Source organism: Myotis yumanensis, unplaced genomic scaffold, assembly GCF_028538775.1.
Source record: "Myotis yumanensis isolate MYYU_CA2020_CCGP unplaced genomic scaffold, mMyoYum1.0.hap1 SCAF_7, whole genome shotgun sequence".
NCBI lineage: Eukaryota > Metazoa > Chordata > Mammalia > Chiroptera > Vespertilionidae > Myotis > Myotis yumanensis.
Genome location: NW_027223758.1, coordinates 51,335,225 through 51,354,616, shown reverse-complemented (window position 1 = coordinate 51,354,616; position 19,392 = coordinate 51,335,225).

The window sequence follows — 19,392 nt, the reverse complement described above, 5'->3', positions numbered from 1 at the left end:
TCCACACCCTCACCAGCACTTGCTATTTGTTAACTTATTGATGATAGCCATTCTGACAGGTGTGAGGTGATACCTCATCGTGATTTTAATTTGCATCTCTGATGATTAATATAGCAGAGTTTGGTTGGAAATATTGGGTCTATGAAGCCTTTCATCGAGACACTTGTCTAATCAAGATGCTATAAATTCAGGTAGGGCTCTATGCTTGTCTCTTCTTTTTTTTTTTTAATATATTTTATTGATTTTTTACAGAGAGGAAGGGAGAAAGATAGAGAGTTAGAAACATCGATGAGAGAGAAACATCGATCAGCTGCCTCCTGCACATCTCCCACTGGGGATGTGCCCACAACCCAGGTACATGCCCTTGTCCGGAATCGAACCTGGGACCTTTCAGTCCGCAGGCTGACGATCTATCCACTGAGCCAAACCGGTTTTGGTGCTTGTCTCTTCTGATGTGTATATCTGGTGAGAGCAATTGGGCCTGTTGTGAGTTCAGATATAACATGTAATGGATAGTATAGGTAATAAATTAAATTTAATGGTATCTCTTCTCTACCTTCACTATCTTGAAAAATGCCTCCCTTCAGAGAAATGGTCTGGGAAGACTACCTTCAGACAGGTCATAGTATGAATTTCTTTCTCTTTGAGTGCGTATGATATGGGTCCACATGAAATCCAAATAAAAGATTTTAATCTTACTGGTATGTATATATTTCTGTTATAGAGAAGTATGATAGGGAGACAAAGACTTTCAGCCATAACGGTATCTTTTCTTTGGATAACATTCTGGGGAAAAGAAGTGGAAACATGAGGTCAAGGAGAAAGAGGTACTTTGTGAAATTTCTGTCGGTGAAGGACGAGTGTCAAAGCCTATTTTACAGAAGGGGAATGATGATGGCAAATTGCTCTGAGATTTAAATTGTACTGAGCACATTTAAGTGATGTTTCAGCTTTCTTTTAAAATGGCAATATTTAAAATATACCAACGTTATGCCTTTGCAGATACTTAAATTCATGATGAAGAATTATAAAGGACAAGTGAACATTTTGTTTTAATTCTCTTACGGTTTTACGGTGTGATCTACGCAAGTGTGTGAAGACTGGTCTGCTATGTGCTCGTCCACTGTTCGGCCACAATAGGAGCTCAAAACATGATTTTTAAATAGGGATGGTATATGTTGAGCAGTGTGCATGCTGCATGCTTAATTTTATTTATTTATTTATTTATTTATTTATTTATTCTCACCTGAGGGTATTTTTTCCATTGATTTTTAGGGAGAAAGAGGAAGGGAGGGAGGGAGAGAGAGAGAGAAAAAAAAATATCTATGTGAGAGAGATATATTGATTGACTGCCTCCCGCTTGTAGCCTGACCAGGGCTGGGGATTGAACCTGCAACCCAGGTACATGCCCTTGACCGGGAATCGAACCCTCAACTCTTTGTCGCTAGTGCTGATGCTCTAACAACTGAGCACACTGGCCAGGACTGCTTGCTTAATTTTAACATCAGGCTGCCCGATTTTTCTTATTTCTTTCAAACTATTCAATATTGGATTGTGTCAGTAACAGGTGTCAGCACAGCCTGGCTCACGGGAAGCATTTGAGGATTTGAGCTGGACCTATATTGTGAGTTGTATTGAATTTCCCATGGCTTACCAGTCTTTGGTTGGTTTTTAAAACCCTTCCTGCCCCTGAACTGGGGACTGTTTCATTGGAAACACTATATCTAACAATATTATTTTTAGGTGAAGGTAAGGCGGGCATCTCTGAGGATGCTATAGTGGAAACCACACACTCTTTCAGGAAGGAATCTGCCGTACTAAATCCAGGTCAGGATCCAGGAGAGAGGAAGGCTTGGCCCAAGACCTCGGGTGGAAACCAGTTGCCTGACTTGGAGTATGTTCCTTATCCTCCCCGAATCTTACTTTCCAAGTTCATCATTTGTGAGCAGTGCTGCTCTTGCCCTCAATAGGAGGGGCCTCACCCATGTCAGAGGGTCCCACTCTGGCCCCTGGCTGTGCCCCTCCTCATGGCCAGGGGTCTGGGGTCCGTGCTGCACCTTCCAAGCTACACTTGTTGTCCTGACCCCAGGACACCTGCACCATGGACCCAGCCTGCCCTTGGGCCTGTGTGGGTCTCTTCTCCGAGTCCATCCTCCCAAGGACCGACCAGGTATGCCCACATCTTGGCCTGAAGGGTGGGCAAGGGATTATGGTTTCCAGGGAGCTTGGACAACTTAGGTGAATAGTTTGGCAGCCCACAGGTGGTATCCTGCATGCGCTGGGGCTCCTTTGCAATATGGGGTGTACCTGGCATCCAAAGGGAAGGCTGCATGAGCTGGTTCTCCAGGCACCACTTCACCACAGAACTGAGAGGAATCTGAAAATACTGAATTCAAGCCCAACCTTTAAGGCATTTGTCAAGATAGGAGGAGACACATTTTCCTGGGCAGACTTGTTACAGATTTATAGCATTAAATACTCAGACCTGCTGTGTGCGCTCTTCCATCTGTCCCTGCCCCGCAGATGTGAGGGGCCAGAGGCTCTCAGGGTTACCGTGGGGACCAAAGTGACTGGCAGGCCCGCCCCCTCTACCTGGCCATATGCATGAATATTTGCACTCTCCCAGCTGGGTTTCTTAGGAGGCTGCTCTAAAGCAGGACGAGGTCTGTGGTGTCTCATATTTGAACAAAATGAATTGTAATTGTGATATTTACAATTTATAGCCATGTCATGTCCGGGTATAGGAATCTGAGGCTGGGCCACCCAGTCTTCAAACTCCCATGTCTGCTCTTCTCTGACTACGTGTGTCTTCTCTCTGTCACCTTATCTGGAGGCACCACTGGGTTTGGCTCCCTATCAAGGTGGGGAGCTCTGGTCCTTGGGATAGTAGAGTCGCCCTTGAGAAATGAGGTCAGCTCCTGCTGTCAGCATCAGCTTTCCTGTGGGTGGTGAGGGATGGATGGTCCCTGCCCTTGCCATGGTCTCTGCCCTCTGTGTCCCTGGGAGGGGAGCCATGTGAGTGAAGACAAATGGCATCCACAGGGCTGGACTTCTGTATCTGCCCAGTCAGCTGCTCAGAGGCAGGGGCAGACTGTGGGAGGAGCAGCAGGGCAGGAGGATGTTTTATGTCAATCTCAGAAACTATAGAAAAGGGCACAGGTGTTCCCATGGTGATGGGGGTGGTGGTGAGAGGGTGCTATCAGGACACATACTTGGTGGTCAACCAACAAATATTTTGAGCATCTGAGAGAGATCACGAAATCCTTATGTCACTCCTGAAACATAAATCACAGTCTTATTTGTTTTGGGTTGTCCAATGTGAAAATTATCATCAAGAGGGAAAGCAAGTTCCAAGTCACGGGCAGGAAACTCTCTCAGGGGAAGTGTCTAGAAAATGGGAGAAATGCGTGCTGCTGCTCTCTGCTCTTGTCTCAGGCCTGGGTGTCTTCCTGGTGACCTCTTCTTACTGAGGCTGATGAAAAAGACCCCCTGAGCCAGGAAAGTCAGTTGAACCGAAGGACTTCTGAGACCAAAGGCAGTTATGTTAAGGAGGGTGGGTGGGGGCAGACCTTCCTGATGCCAGGTGGTCCTTGGCAGCTGCTGGTATTTGGTGTCCCGAAAACCAGGCTGAAGCTGTCTCAGGGTTTGGCCTAGAAACAATTGTACATCCAGGGTGGGGCTCTCTGGTATCCCTGATCCCTTTAAAGAAGCATCTGAAACCAATTTGCTGTGTCTATCCCTTAGGTGCCCCAGAAAACCAAGGCAGGATGTGCAAAGGCAGACATTTCACCTCCAGTCCAAGTCATTTTTAGGTAATAAAGTTTGCTGGTGTGTTTTAATATTCTTGGAGCCATGAGGGAACACTGGAAATAACATTGCTTAAAGCCTTGTCCAATTCCTGGGACATAGCAGATGTTGGTTGGCTGAATAACTGAATAAACGAACCAATGACCAAAGTCCCTTAGCTGCTTTCCCACCTCTGATCTCTGTGTCTTACTCCCATCATCATCAGGTTATTTTTACTAAAACACCACTTCGACATCACTCTTGCCACCAAGTCCACGGCAGTGCCCCAGGCGCTCAGCAAACTGCTGCTTAGCCTTTAAGGACAGTGAGTTTGAACAGCTGCAGGCAGGAGGCTGACTCTGACTTCCTTACCTTGGAGCCCACGTGCCTTTAGACTCCAGTGCTTTCTCAGCCTGGCGGGAGGCCGACAGAGATGTTATCTGACAGAGCTCTGATATTCTCTGTGTGACAGATGCTGTCGGCTGGTGAAGCCCTGTGGAGGCTCTGTGAGTGCTTGCAACTGGGAGCCCGTCCAGAAGAGCGAGGGCCAGGAAGGGCACAGGGTTATCAGTAGCAAACAGATGGAGGGCAGGGCAGGCGTCATGCCCAAAGGTCAGGGAAGTTCTGTGAATTTGATTAATTTCTGCTAAATTACTCTTTATCTCTGCCAAGCCGCAGTATCTTGTGACTTCAGCAAACATGCCTCAGACCTGAGTCTGTAGACTCTAAGCTGCTTAGTTTATGTGGCAGTAAGCCCAGTACCTGAAAGCCTTTTTAACTAAAACCTGTTGATTTGGGGGGCTCCAAGTGACACGTTCCTCCTGGGAAAATAGTGTTTATTTCAGCATTCCAGACTCGCTACAGAGGCCTAGCAATCACTAGAGACAGTGTCTCTCTCACTGTGAGCTTGGTCACTGATTTACCCCTGGGCACTGAGGAATGTGCAGAATTTCCGGAAGATACGATTTAGAGCAACTCAGTGTTTCTGGTTGAAGTTTCCATGTTACAGAAAGCAATGCTTGTAGGGAAATCACGGAGCAGATTTATTTTTCACAATCATTGAGGAGCCGCATGCCCTTTCTTGGCTGGCTCCCGATATTTTTCAAGTTTATCTGGATCCCCAAACTCTTTTGTTTCTCTCCCTGTGAAGGTCTCCTCGCTGAGGTAAGTTCTAATCATGTGTCTCTTCACCTGTGCGGCCTCGGTTTACAGGGCTCTCCTTCCGGACCACACAGGAGTCCTTCTGTACCAGCGTGCCCTGCTGAGTCGCTCAGGTGGAAGATGGCGGGTGTGATGCATGACCTCTTTATGAAAGCTCATTCCAAATGCTCACAGAATTTCCCTCCTTTCCTTTATGATTTCAGGCAGCTGTCTCCTCTCCCTATTTCAGATGTTTGGATGACTGATGACTCAAAAGTCCGGGAAAGTGAAATGTCATTTTATTTTCACTTATTTAAAGACATTCAAGTGTTCATTCACTCATCAAGAGCTTTTCTCTGAGTGTGGGCCCACTGATTGCATCACTAAGGCGATTTTAAATTTCCTTTACTTCAAAGTAGAATGAGAACCGAGAGAGGCTTCTGGCATCCCTAGAGTTTCAGCATTTTCTACCTGGTCTATTCACACCCACCTAACAACCCCTTTAGCAGAGCTTTCAAGAGCATTCAACTTAGCAGTGTGTATAGGAACATCTCTCCTTTGCACAAACATTTTTTTCAAGTTGTGTCATACTTAATAAAATAGTGTAATTGCAATTATAGATGTGGGTAAAATAAGCAGACTGGGAACCAGTACAAGTGATAAGCATACCCTCACCTAGTTGGAGTAGGGCTGTAGGCACTCAAAGAGGCAGACTCTTGGTGGCCGTGGGCCTCGTGTCTTGTGTGTGTCAGAGGACATGGAGACAGGCGAGTAACCGGTGACAGGATTAGGCAGAGTTGGGTTGACAGGATGCCTAATATAGATTGTTCTGCTGAAGCTAAACTATTGATTCATTCTTGCCCATCTCAAGCTCCACTTGTGTACTTCCATTTGCAGTTTGTGTGGGCGTCTTCTCGTAAACAAATGTCATTGTACGAGAGAGTCATCTGCCCCTCAGTGAGAGAAACCCAAAGGAAAGACCTTTCTGGTCACTTCTGGCCCAGCTGAAGTGGGGCCCAGATCAGCCAGTGGCGGTGAGTTACCGCTCAGGAACCCCCCTTCCTGTGGGGACATCCATAGGCTCTGGGGGTGTAAGGATGGAAAGCTGTCTTTGGGGGGAGTGGCTGCCCCTGACGTGGATGATCCCTCATCCTAACATCAGCATGAGGGGAATTAGTGCCTTCGCACATGTGTTGAGAATGGACGAAGAGGACTCGAGCTGCACACAGGTGTTTGAATTTTTCCCCTTTACGTGACTATTTGGGAATAGCCAGGAGGGGTTTGGGTGTGGCCAGGTAAGCCAGCAATACCTGTGTTGCAGGCTGAAAGAAGGCTTTCCAGGTTAGGCTATGAATGGTTTACACTGTTGGTTTTTCCTGCTCATCTTGCTCCATAAGCTGCAGAGTAAACGTGAAGCCATAGCTACTTAGAATAACCTGTCACCTTTCACCACCTAATGTGCTGCTTTGGGGGAAGAGGAATTGTGAGTCAGTTTGCATATATGCCATTCCTGTGCCAAAAATGCCTGTTTCCTCATTTATTCCAACTGCTCTCCTTTCCTGGCAGAGCTGCTGCAGTGCAGGGGCAGGTGGGACGAGTGTGCTTGGAGCGAGCAGGGCCTCGTGCCTATTCACCCATCTGCTACCCTAGCCTTGCTGGGTTGAGAGCTCGTCCCCAGCAGGAACAACTGCTTCATAAGCCAAAGAAAGCAAAACCTGGGCTTTGCACAGTCCCATGAAGGTCAGCAGAGGCCTCTCATGCTTCTTGGTTTCCCCGTCATCAAACAGTAACTTGGCCCGGCTGTCATGGCTCAGTGGTTGAGCATTGACCTATGAACCAGGAGGTCACTGTTCAATTCCAGGTCAGGGTACGTCCGGGTTGCAGGCTCGATCCCCAGTAGGGGGCGTGCAAGGAGGCAGCCGATCAATGATTCTGTCTCATTATTGATGTTTCTGTGTCTCTCCCTCTTCCTTCCTCTGAAATCAATAAAAAAATATTTTTTAAAAAACAAAAAATAAAAATCCAGTAACTTGGATATGACATTATGGTGAAACCCAATGCTGACCAAAGTTCAGAGCCAAACCTTTCAAATCAAAGTGCCCGCTCTTAGGGCAGGGAGATGTAACAGTGCTCTGTTTATTTGTAAAACATGGTCACCTTTCTGTCGCTCCTACTGTCCCTAGGAAAAGTCACAAGCTCCTTACTGAGCTCAAACCTACACAGGACAGCTTAATTTTTATACGTACCCAGTTAGGTAATCACTCTCATTGCCAGGGCCAGAGTTCAGGGAGCTCTAAAGTCCATGTGCGTTCATTCTAAGGGCTGCATAATGAAGAATTACATATGGTTTTAATATCGTGAGAGTCAGGTGTGGAGAAACTCTTAGCATTTGCTTTTCTGATGAGGGCTTTGCTGCCTCACGGCTGTGCAGGGTTTGATATTCAGATGAGAAAATTATGCTCATTGTCACGGCTTCCCCTAAGACAAGGCGTGAGCCAACACCTGGCCTCACTCTGCTTAATCTGCCTTTGAAAAGAAAGATAACATTGAATGCTAAGTGTGCCTGCTTTTAAGGTTAGTCTTAAGGATGTGAAACCATTAACTAATAAGCAAGATTGATTTTGCTCATCACACCACCCAAATATTATGATTTCCTAAGACATAAACTTCTCACCTGTTGCTACCAAGAGGTCTTTTTTGAAGAAATATGCTAGAAAGCCCTTTCGGTAAACCTCTAAAATGATGGCAACCTGGAACCTAATATTTTAACAACAATGAATCTCCAGTACAATAAAATATATGATGCTAAAATAACTAATAGATAATGAGACCTGTGCTACCAACCCAAAGAGTTCACTTGGCTAGAGATTTTGGGGGCTGATGTGAGGCTGACCTGTGTTACAATGTCCCTGGAAAAGCCCACGAACACAGGATGAGAGGGAAGCATCGACATGGTCTGTATTGATGCGGACACCAGGCCGTTAGCTGACACTCCTGTTCCACTGGTTATAACAAGTCAAAGTTGGGGGGTATTTTCTACAGTACAGCTGCTAAGGGGTGCTTCTCTATCACTTCTGTTCAGAACACACGGAATGGCATATTGGGTGTGCCAGGGATATTTCTAGAACAACCAGGTGGGCCAGAGCAGGACAGGTAGGAAGATGAAGTAAGTGAAATGAACCTGGGCTGTGCTGGGGAACACAGCCATGAGGCCAAGTGTGCCCTGTGCATGTTTGCAAGTGGAACCTAGAACCAAAACCCACATCTCCACCTCGTTGAATTTTTGAATCACAGGTGGTTTGGGCCCCAGGTGGTTTCACCAGGCTCTGTTGCTCTTCCCAAATTAAAAACCTCTCACCTGCTTGGCACTTCCCATGCAGGTGACTGGGCACCTAGCTGGGAGCAGAGCTTTGCCCAAAGGTGCTGTCAAGCCAGGCCTGCCCCAGGCACCTTGTCTATGGCTGGTGTTCAGCTCCATCACTGAGGTCACTAGCAGTCAACTGAACTCAGATTTTCAGTCTTGAATGGGAAGAGGGGCATTTGTAATGGATGCAGTATTGTATAAAGCTCCGGACAGCTAGTGCTCACTTACCCATCAACATCCCTTCTCAAGCCAGCAACAGAGTGGTCCTTCTGTTAGCTTAAAAAAAGAACCTTACCCTGGCTGGGAGGCTCAATTGTTTGAAGTGTTGTCCCATACACCAAAAGGTTGAGGGTTTGATTCCCAGTAGGTGTGCATTTAGGAGACAGCCGATCAATATTTCTCTCTCACATTAATGTTTCTCTTTCCCTTCCTCTCTCTAAAAAAAAAAAAAAAATCATATCCTTTCTCTGCAAAATGTTTACCATGTGATTCTCAGGCACAGAGTTGAGTCAGGACATCGCAGAGAAAAGGTAGGAGCAAGTGTGGTGGCTCAGGAGTGCAGGAGGACTGCACCAGCTCCAGGGACGAGGGTCTTCCTATCTGTTTCTAGTAGCCTCACTTCTCAGTAGGTGTTTTGCTTCTTCCCCTCCTCTTTGCATTTTCTGGTGCAGATGTTGGCAGAAGCTGGCCTCTTGGGCTTGGCTACCTACTGGCTAGAGCCTTCTGCAGCTGCTATTCCCCTTCAGGAGGGCTCAAGGGTACCTGAGTTCCCAAGCCTTACTGAGGCAGGAGATACTGTCTGTACCCCACCTGTGTCCCTGCAGCCTACCTGGGAAGTAACTTTGGGTCAGTTCTGGTGGGAGCTCTTGGATTTCTGCATCTCTGCCTGATAGCATTCTCTTGACTATGCCTGGGATTGTGGCTGACCCTCCAATGGGTAGGGAGATCATATACTAGGAGCAGCTCAATCAAGAAGGCAGGAATGGGTGGGCAAGTAGCCTGGCTTCTTCCCTCCTGGGCAGTGCTAAGGCATGCTCTATGCCCTCTCTGCAGTGCTCTGCTGGAACTGAGCTCTGGTGTTCCTGCCTCATTAACACAAACTTCACTGCTTCTCCTCCATTCTCCGTGTGACTTCCCCACTCCCAGTCACCCCCCACATAACCTGTTTGTACTTGGAGGCTTGTCCCAGGGTCCACTTTCAGAGGACACTTAGTTTGAGACACACAGATTTCTCAGGCAGCCACCCATCCTTACTAACTTAGATTCCATCAAGTCCGAATTATTGCTAACGCTCACTGAGCTTCTCTCTTCATTTCCCTATTTGGGAATACTGTCCTAAATAAATCACTCAATAAAATATTAAGTTAAAAACAAGATATCGAAGGGCATAGTGACATACTTAAGATAATTTCTGAGTTAAAAGCAAGAAATACATTAGCACTCCAATAGCATAGATATAATCCTAATATATAAAAAACCCAGGGTCCATAATGACTGACTGAAGGCTCCATCAAATACCGGAAGTCAGTCCTGCAGTCAGTCCTGCCGAGGGGGTGCGGATCAGGCCCAGAGAGAGGCCCGAACAGAGAGGCAGGGTCTGATCCACAGCCTCCGTGGCAGCTGTTGATCAGCCGTTGCCTCTCTCTTTCTCTCTGGACTTTGCCAGCAGCCGCACCTCTCTCTCTGGGCCTCTGTGGGGGCCTATCCTGATCAGGCCCGGAGATAGGCCCAGAGACTCTGACTGGCATAGAAACTGACCAATCAGAACCAAATCTGGGTGAACTGCGAGGAGCCAATGGCTGCCTAGGAGGCGGAGCTTTTGACACTGGCATAGAAACCGACCAATCAGAACCAAATCTGGGTGAACTGTGAGGAGCTAATGGCTGCCTAGGAGGCAGAGCTTTTGATGCTGACTGGCATAGAAACCGACCAATCAGAACCAAATTGGCCGGCAGGGGAGGGCAGTTGGGGGAGAGATCAGGCAGGCAGGGGAGGGCAGTTAGGGGCGATCAGGCGGGCAGGCAGAGAGGTTAGGGGTGATCAGGCAGGCAGGCAGAGGTAGTTAGGAGCCAGTGGTCCCAGATTGCAAGAGGGATGTCCGACTGCCGGTTTAGACCTGATCCACAGCCCTAAACCGGCAGTCGGAGATCCCCCAAGGCGTCCCTGATTGTAGAGGGTGCAGGCTGGGCTGAGGGAACCCCCCCTCTGTGCATGAATTTTGTGCACCGGGCCACTAGTATTATATAATACTAGCAAACCATCAGTAAATATTCTCCCATCAGATATTTTAAGCACCATACTTGTCAGCTCTTAGTTTATTAGAAGTCTATATTAAGGACTATTAATCTAATTTGTTACTGATTCACATATACTGCCTGCTTGATGGAATAGATCATCAAAACATGTCATAGTCATGTCATCTTAAAACTAGAGAACTGTCACTCTCTAGAATGTGCAATGATTACTCATTACATTTTATCATTTACTAGAGGCCTGTTGCACGAAAAGATTCATGCAATAGGTCTTCCCTTCCCCTGGCTGCCGGCACCAGTTTTCCTCCAGCACCCGGGACCCAGGCCTTTGCTCTGGCCGAAGCCGCCTTTAAGCCTTTGCTGCGTCAGCCGGAGCTGCCTTCAGTTTTCACTCCGCTGCTTCTTGGCTATGTATGCAAATTAACCGCCATCTTTGTTGGTGGTTAATTTGCATATCACTCTGATTAGCCAATGGTGGGTGTAGCGAAGGTATGGTCAATTTGCATCTTTTGTCTATTATTAGATAGGATGCTTCCTTTTACTGAGAAAATATTCATGAAATATGACCATGTGTTGGAGACAGTTTTTACTAGGAACACAGACCTGCATGCACCCAGTGCAAGCCGGAGGCACATGCATAAAGGAAGGGGACCAGGTAGGCTGTGTGCTGGGACAGAGGTGGGCCCAGCACATACCAGGAGAGACCAGAGTGAGAGGCTGACCAAAGATAAACTAAATATACTTGACATGTAGAATCTGAAATATAACATGCTTTCCCCACCCAAAATGAGAGCTAGGGTTGTCCAAAGCCTGGCCTCCCATCAAACAAAATTTTCATTCGGAGTCCGGCATGTTGCAATTTCAATGGACATTTCAGGTCATCTTGCAGCACAGGCTTGATGGGTGTGCAAGACTGACTGCCCTCAGGGGACACTCTGGAAGGCCCATGCTATTGCCTCATTGTCATCTCCCTAACCATCCATTGGTGAGAGCACGCCTGTTGCCCTTGATATGAATCGTGGGATGAAACAAAAAGGATATTGGATTAGGAGCTAGGCAAAGTGGGCTTTTAAATTGGGTTTGGCCTGTAACTGACTGACCTTGGGCAATAAGTGGTACAACTTCTTTGGGTCTGAATTTCTTCAATCGTGGATTAATGGAACAGTGGTGAGCATATTTTATTGCACAAGAGGCAGTTTAAGGAAAAGATGGTCGCCATAGTTCTGACCATGTTACCCAATACTGGTTAAGGGGATGGAGGCACCGAGGAAAGAGAAAGCTTGGTGTGTGCCAGGTGGGGCCAGGTTGATGAAGCTGCAGGTTCTGGGATGCTGGTCTATGCTGGGCGCAGTGTTCCCAGAATTGTAGTAAGTTGTGCAAAATAACCCAGAGTTGTGTACTTCAGGGTGGCAGCTATACACAAACCTTTTCTACAGGTAAAGGGTCCAGAGTGGGTGGCCCTGCCGCCTGTAAGGCCAGCCGTCTGGGGTTGAGCAATAGCTGTGTGTCTTGCTAAAGGCCCAGAAGTTCTAGAGGAAAGGTCTCTGGAACATGTGTGCACCTAATGAACGTCCTCCTGCCCTGAATGCTCAGTTCTGGAATAATAAAATAATGGAATATTTTAAAAGTGATTTTCAAATTAGTAATAAGTAAAATCTTAAAAGTATGAGTATTTTTGTAAGGGAGTTTTTTTCACTTTAAAAATATTTTTAAATTTGATTTTAATTTTTTAAAATGTTTCTTTTTTGATTTGAGAGAGCAAGAGAAAGGTAAAGGGAGAGAGAGAGAGAGAGAAACACTGATGAGAGAGAAATATTAATTAGCTGCCTCCTGCATGCTTCCTACTGGGAATGGAGCCTGAAACCTGGGCATGTGCCCTGACCAGGATTTTAAACAGCCACCTCTCTGTGCATGGGATGATGCTAAACCAACTGAGCCACACTGGCCAGGGCAAAAAAGATTTTTTTTTAAAATATATTTTTATTAATTTTTTACAGAGAGGAAGGGAGAGAGATAAAGAGTTAGAAACATCGATGAGAGAGAAACATCAATCAGCTGCCTCCTGCACATCTTCTACTGGGGATGTGCCCGCAACCCAGGTACATGCCCCTGACCGGAATCGAACCCAGGACCCTTCAGTCCGCAGGCTGACGCTCTATCCACTGAGCCAAACCGGTTTTGGCAAAAAGATTTTTAATTGTGGTAAAATACACAACAAAATTTGCCATCTTAACCATTTGTAAGTGTATAGTTCAGTAGTGTTAACTACTAGCATATATTTGCATTATTGTGCAAGCAATCTTCAGAATTTTTTTTCACTTGCTAAACTCTATACCCATTAAACAACTCTTTTTCCTTTCCCCCCAGTGTCTGGCTGCCACCATTCTACTTTGTTTCTGTAAAGTATGGCTGTATTGAGCTGAGTGGCATGTCCATTATGTAATTTGCTTTTAACATGCAAGCACATAGCCAAAAGACTAAAATAGCTCCCAAGGATGTAAAAACTGAGTTTTGTCATCCTTAGCCTCCAGTCCTTTTGTAACATTCTGGTAATTCCAAAGTCATTCTGTGCATTTATAAATATATTTCATATATTGCCCTAACCACACGCACACACACACACACCACATTGAAAAAATAATAAATTTATTGGAGTGACGTTAATAAGATTATGTGAGTTTCAAGTATACTATTCTGTTATACATCCTCTGTATATTGCATTGCACACACCACTTTTAAAAATAAGTTTTTAAAAATAATAATTTATTGATTTTTAGGAAGAGAGGGAGAAGAGAAACATCAATGTGAGAGCACAAACCTACAGGCTATTTTACATCAAGATTTTAAAAAAATTTTGTTAATCCTCATCTGAGGATATTTTTTCATTGATTTTTAGAGAGTGGAAAGGAGGGGATGAGATACAGAGAGAGAAAGATTGATGTGAGAGATACATCTATTGGTTGCCTCCCGCACACTCCCCGACCAGCGCCAGGAATTGAGCCTGCAACCAGATTTGTGCCCTTGACCAGAATTGAACCCAGGACCCTTCAGTCCAAGTGCCGATCCACCAATCTTGACTAGGGCAAGGTTGTTTTTTAATAGGCAAGTATTCACCTAGTATTCTTATGCTTTGGGATTTTCTTTGGCTCTCAGATTTTTCACCCACCTGAGGATGAAATACTATTTTGCACATAGGAAGTGAGTTAGGAAGCCCGCTTTGCTTTGGTCTCGGTGGCGGCTGTGCAGTTGTCCCAGCACCACTGACTGACTAGTGACCTTTCTGTTAGGAATCCCACCTCTATCATATCCTGAATTTTTGTATGTACAGGGGTCTGGTTCTTGATGTTTGAATTCTGTTACTTTGGTCTGTCTCTTCATGTACCAGTACCAAACTATTTTAAATACTCTAGTTTCATAACATGTTTTAATATCTGGGAAGACTAGTTCCTGCTTCATTTGGGTTCTTTTTTCAGAATTTTCCTGGTTATTCTTGGATGTTTATTTTTCCAAATGAACTTTAGAGTAGCTTGAATAGTCTTTTTTTTTTACATGATTTTTTAAAAGGTGATCATTTGTCTTTTAAACAAATGATCACCTTTATTCTGATTTTCAAGTTCCAGAGAATTTTGGTAAATTGTAGTTTAGTTTATCTACATTAGCAAGTTTTAGCCATCTATCTACGGAGGAATTTAGGACCTTCCTCTCTCTTTCTTTTCCTTCCTTCCTTCCTTCCTTCCTTCCTTCCTTCCTTCCTTCCTTCCTTCCTGTACTGAGTCTCCCCCCCCCCCCCCCACCCCCCACTCTGGTTCTAATGCTTTGGAGCTGGAGGAGTTCCTTGGTAGCACAGACACAGGGTTAAGAGGAAGCTGCCTTTGCCTTCCTTTCTGCAATGCCTTAGACTGAAGGAGGAGGATGTGCTTTATCCTACTGGGAATCCATCCCACTGGACGCTGGACCGGAGCAGAGGCACAGAGATAAGGCTTTTTAAGCAGTAGTTGGAACATGAGTTAGTTATAAAACTTTAAATATGGGTAGATTCTGAATGATATTGAGCAATTACTGTGAATTTTTCTTAGTTGTAGTAGTGACATTGCTATGTAGAGGTTAAAGATGCATATTTATAGGTGAAATTATATGACATCTGAGATTTTCTGATAATCACTCAAAATTTTGATAATTGTTGAATTGGTAAATAAACATGGGAGCTTATACTATTTTCTATGTTTTTGAATATGTTTGAAAATTCCATAATAAACATTTTTAAATGGAAAAAAGAAAGAAAGACCCGGTTGATCAGTTTCCTTTACAAAATGAGAGGTGGTAACTCTAAAATCAGGAATTGTGATACTCTATCTGCCTTTGAATGCAATATTTGTGATTTCATTCTCTGGAAATTAGAGTGTGTGTTGATGGCAGCAGTGAATGAGCAGAGTTCACCTTGGACCTCATGCAGTCTTGGAAGTCCCCAAGCTGCTGCTCTGCCTCAGGTTGCAGCTAGGTCTTTTGAAATACTTAATTTGTCTTGAATATGACATGTAAGGGTTGCAAAAGAGGTTTTACATGTGCTTACCTTTGTATAGTTCTGAATCCACTTGTGAGCTGGGAGTTGTCTTGTGGACTGGGGTACACATGAGGGGGAGGAGCAAGGCTGCTGACCCATCCAACTCTACCCAGAGCCAGTCCATGGTCCCCAACATTGAGGTCCACTGTGCCCAGAACATCACATGAGGATTGATGAACATCTTTTGTTTGTTTGTTTAAAGTATTACATATGTCTCCTTTTTCCATCGATTGAACCCTGCCCCCCATCCTTCCCTCTCCCCAGGACAAGCCCCCACCGCCCCAGTGTCTGTGTCCATTGGTTATGCTAATATGCATGCATACAAGTCCTTTGGTTGATCTCTTACCACCTCCCCCCCGCCCCTCCTCTCTGAGGTTGGACTGTCTGTTCAGTGTTTCTTAGTCTCTGGATCTATTTTTGTTGATGAACATCTTATCTGACATAAATATTTGCTTGTTTGATTGTGCCTAAATCACATTTTCTTTCCTCCTGCTGTTTATTCACATCTGAAGTTCTATTTACAAGTCACAGAGTTTTCAAAAGCATTGCTCCAAGTCCTAAGGACACTCACCCAGAACTCAGCTTTGGGAGCACAACCTGCCTCACCCCTGTGGGTTCTGCTCATCCCCAGCCTGCGGTGCAGGGAGCGGACCCTTGGCAGTTTTTCTATCGAGTCTAGTCCTCACTTGTCCCTGTTGGGCTCTGTGTTACTTGAGGGCTACCTTCATAGGCTCCATACTGAGTGTGCTTCCCAGGCTTCCCAGGTGGCTGGCTCTGGCCCAGCTCAGCTAGCAGGAGGCACTGGGTAGAAGAGCAGGGGACAGGCGGGCATGCTGCCCGGATTCGGCACCAGGGGCATGACTGTGGCTCTAACTCTGTTGGCCAGGCCTGCAGTGAGTGCAGGTAGGCTGACTCCACTCTCCTCCCCTGTGTCCCTTTATCCTCTCCTCTGTCCCTCTGTCCTTCCCTCTGTTGGCTTGCGTGCTGTGGTTGGCCTCCCTGGCCCTTGCGTCACTTCTGAGTGCCATCATCTGCTTGGCAAAACTTCCAGCATTGAGTTCGCTCTCTCTGAAATACCAGCATGGTTCCCGTTCTCTGATCCAGCCCTGGCTGCTGCAGTGGGTCTTACATCTTCATTCTATCATTGAGGAAATGGAGGCAGAGACTACGTCGCCAATTCAAGGTGTGAGGGCCAAACCCAGGTCTTCAGACCCCAATGCCAGAGATACCCATAGACCAACTCACCTCAAGTCCAATACAATTGAAAGCTGAACACGGACCATTCAACACTCACTCACATTTTCCCATAATATCAGGAGTCCAAGTAGATTGGTTTAGAGGAGTAGCATGATTTTTAAAAATCAAATTGGCAAAAATGTAGAAAGCAGATTGTTTTAGATAGATTTTTGATTCCCACCCCTTCTTATCAGTTAAGGGCAACTTGGAATGCATATTTTTGAAAAGGTCTTAAGGAACAATGAAGTGACTCTAGGCTGTGAGATGCATTCACTTCCTGATGTGGACATGTAGCTTCTGAATATTTCATCTCATCACATTCTCCATTCCTGGGGCAAGGCCACTTTTGCCCCCACCCACATGCCATAGCAGCCACGTATCCATGCCATCCCACTATCTGGTGGCCAGTGCGAGAAACAGCCCCAGGCGGCCGCCTCCCCTGGAAGCCCAGTTCATTGGACGGCACACCATCTTTCCGTTGTTGGAATAGAAACACTCCTTCCATCCCTTCTTTCCCTATCCTGGCAGGAAAACCCTTCTCCTGCCCTAGAATTTCATCCCTTGTTTCTTTGAGGGTCAAAATTATTTTGGTTGTGAGCTATTCTCAGAGTTTTGGTGGTAAGTTGATGTTTAGGCACATACTCTATGCTGGAATTTTAGCATTTTTAGACTGATGAGACCTAAGTAATGAGCCATAATTTAAGGCACAGTCCTTGAAGGTATAGCTGTTTTATCTGCGATTGTACATGCTCTATTTTGTTTTTTAACATTTTTATTGAGATATATTTCACACACCAATACATGCTCTATTTTGAGAGTGGAAAATATTCTAAATCCGGAATTCTGGCCTAGATTGAAATAATAAGACCATGGACATGCAAATCTAAAAATAGAATTTCCTTTGTACATCATCTCCCACAGTTAGTACTGTGTCTGGTTATTTCGATATATACTTGCATTTTCCAAAGCAATCTGTGTTACACAGCAGGCACACGCTCCAATGAAGCATTTTGTAATACTTCTTTGACTTTGACTTATATCTCTCCAAGGAAGATCTTTAATTCTGAGTGCATGCAGCATAATAAAAGTCTTTCATCTCACTGATCAGTGTTTATGAGGAACTAGTTAAAAAACTTAAATGTAGGTATTTATTTTCTTAAGCTGCCTTTGCTCCCAGCACTGAGTTGAAGTGAGCAAGATAAACAGGAACAATTTCTCTGTCCACTGTGTACCGCACAAAACACTGACGGACCTTGCACTTGATGGAATTTTTAATTTCTACTGTTAGCATGACATGGTTATATGTATCATGGGCTTAGAAATAATATTCCCATGTTATTATACTTTTCCTGGTTGAACGCCATTTCTCATTCTTCCATACTGATTTGTTTTTGGTTGACAACACTCAGAATCCTAAAACATTTGCTCTTTAGAAGAGAAAAATAAAATGTGGTGCAACCTGACCTGTGCTGCTTCAGTTCTGTGCTACTGTGCTGCCTCCCACCTCAGTCCCCATCACAGCTGCCTTTATGTTGCTGATTTTTCTAGAAGGGATTCCTGGGTGCTCAGTCATAGCTCATGAAAGACAAAATTCCTTCTAATTTCTTAGATCTGAGATAAAGTGAGCTACTCACTCCCAGGCTAGTATGGGAGCTTTTAATTTCCAGGAAGTTCAAAAGTGCTCTTTAAACCCGAAGATCATGACCAATTACTTCTCAGTAAGTTTTGACTAAAAAAGAACATGTCAATGAGCTCAATGTCTGCCCCTTTGCACCTCACGTAGAGTTTCTTATACTCGAGTGACATTATTCACTTTAGGAAATTTGAAAATATTTTTTTAAAAATGTAAAAACTCCTCTCCTTTCTTTAACTTAATTTCCAAAGATTTAATTGTTTTCCTCCTGCTATTATTACTATAAGTTTCTATTCAGAATAAATGAGGCATGATATTTTTGGTTAATGATCAACTTATTTAATGAGATAACTGAAACTGTCCCAAACAGTCAGTTACATTTCAAATATTGTTCTAATTTATAATAGTTATTATTACAAAGTTGATATTGTGGAAAACAGAAGGTAAACAATATTTGCCATAATTGGATTTCCAAAATGAAAATAAAGCAGAATAATACATGTTTAACATCAAAAAGTTAATAGAACATACCCAAGCCTGGATGGTTTAGAGAGTGATGGGAACCAGGCTGTATGTCTCTTCAATTTAGGGGGGAAAGGGGGTGTTAATTAACTCAATTATTCTGATGAAGACTCTATAGCCTTGAGAGGCTCACTCACCCAGTGACTTGCCAATGAGTTTAGAAGGCCCCTAAGAGGGACAGGTCTTTCTGATCACTGGGTCCTCAGTACTTAATACCTGAACCATGTCTTCAATACCTGTTGAGAACCATGTTTCTCAATAGCGGTCTCAGCATTGAGACTCTGGATTAAAAACATACAGAAAACTGAGTTACTTATGTTCTGCCCTCAGTAAATTGTCATAAAAAATATAAGCACCGCTTGCTTGTCATTTGGATAGTGAATAAAAAATGATTTTCAAACAGGATTCGATTTGGATCACCACTTACCAGGCAAGACTCAAAGTTGTTCAAACAGAATTTGTGATAAAGAGTCCCTGACAATTTTATCCTTATCTGGAGTCTGAACTTTCAGTACTTAAGACCAGTGACTTCACTAAAGGCCTCTGGGGAGGTGAGCAGGCCTTGCTGAGGGTCTCCCGCCACCTGCACCTGGGGGTCATGTCTAGTCTATGGGTTGCTTGGTGACAGCCTGAGCCCCTCCTCTCCACCCCCGCCCCACCTGCCACTTCTTTGGGGGGTGGGTCTTTGTGGCGTGGGTGGAATTGTTGGGCTCTCTCTAAGAACACAGTTGTGGTGTGTGGGGGATGGTTATCTCCCAGGACTTCCTGGAGGAGGAGCCAGGCCCCGAGGCCAGAGCCGCCTGCCCTCTCCAGGAATTGAAGGGAGCCAGCTGCTGAGAGCAAAGAGTTCAGAGAGGAGATTCCTGCCGGTGTCAAGGTCCAGCCCCAGATGTCCTTG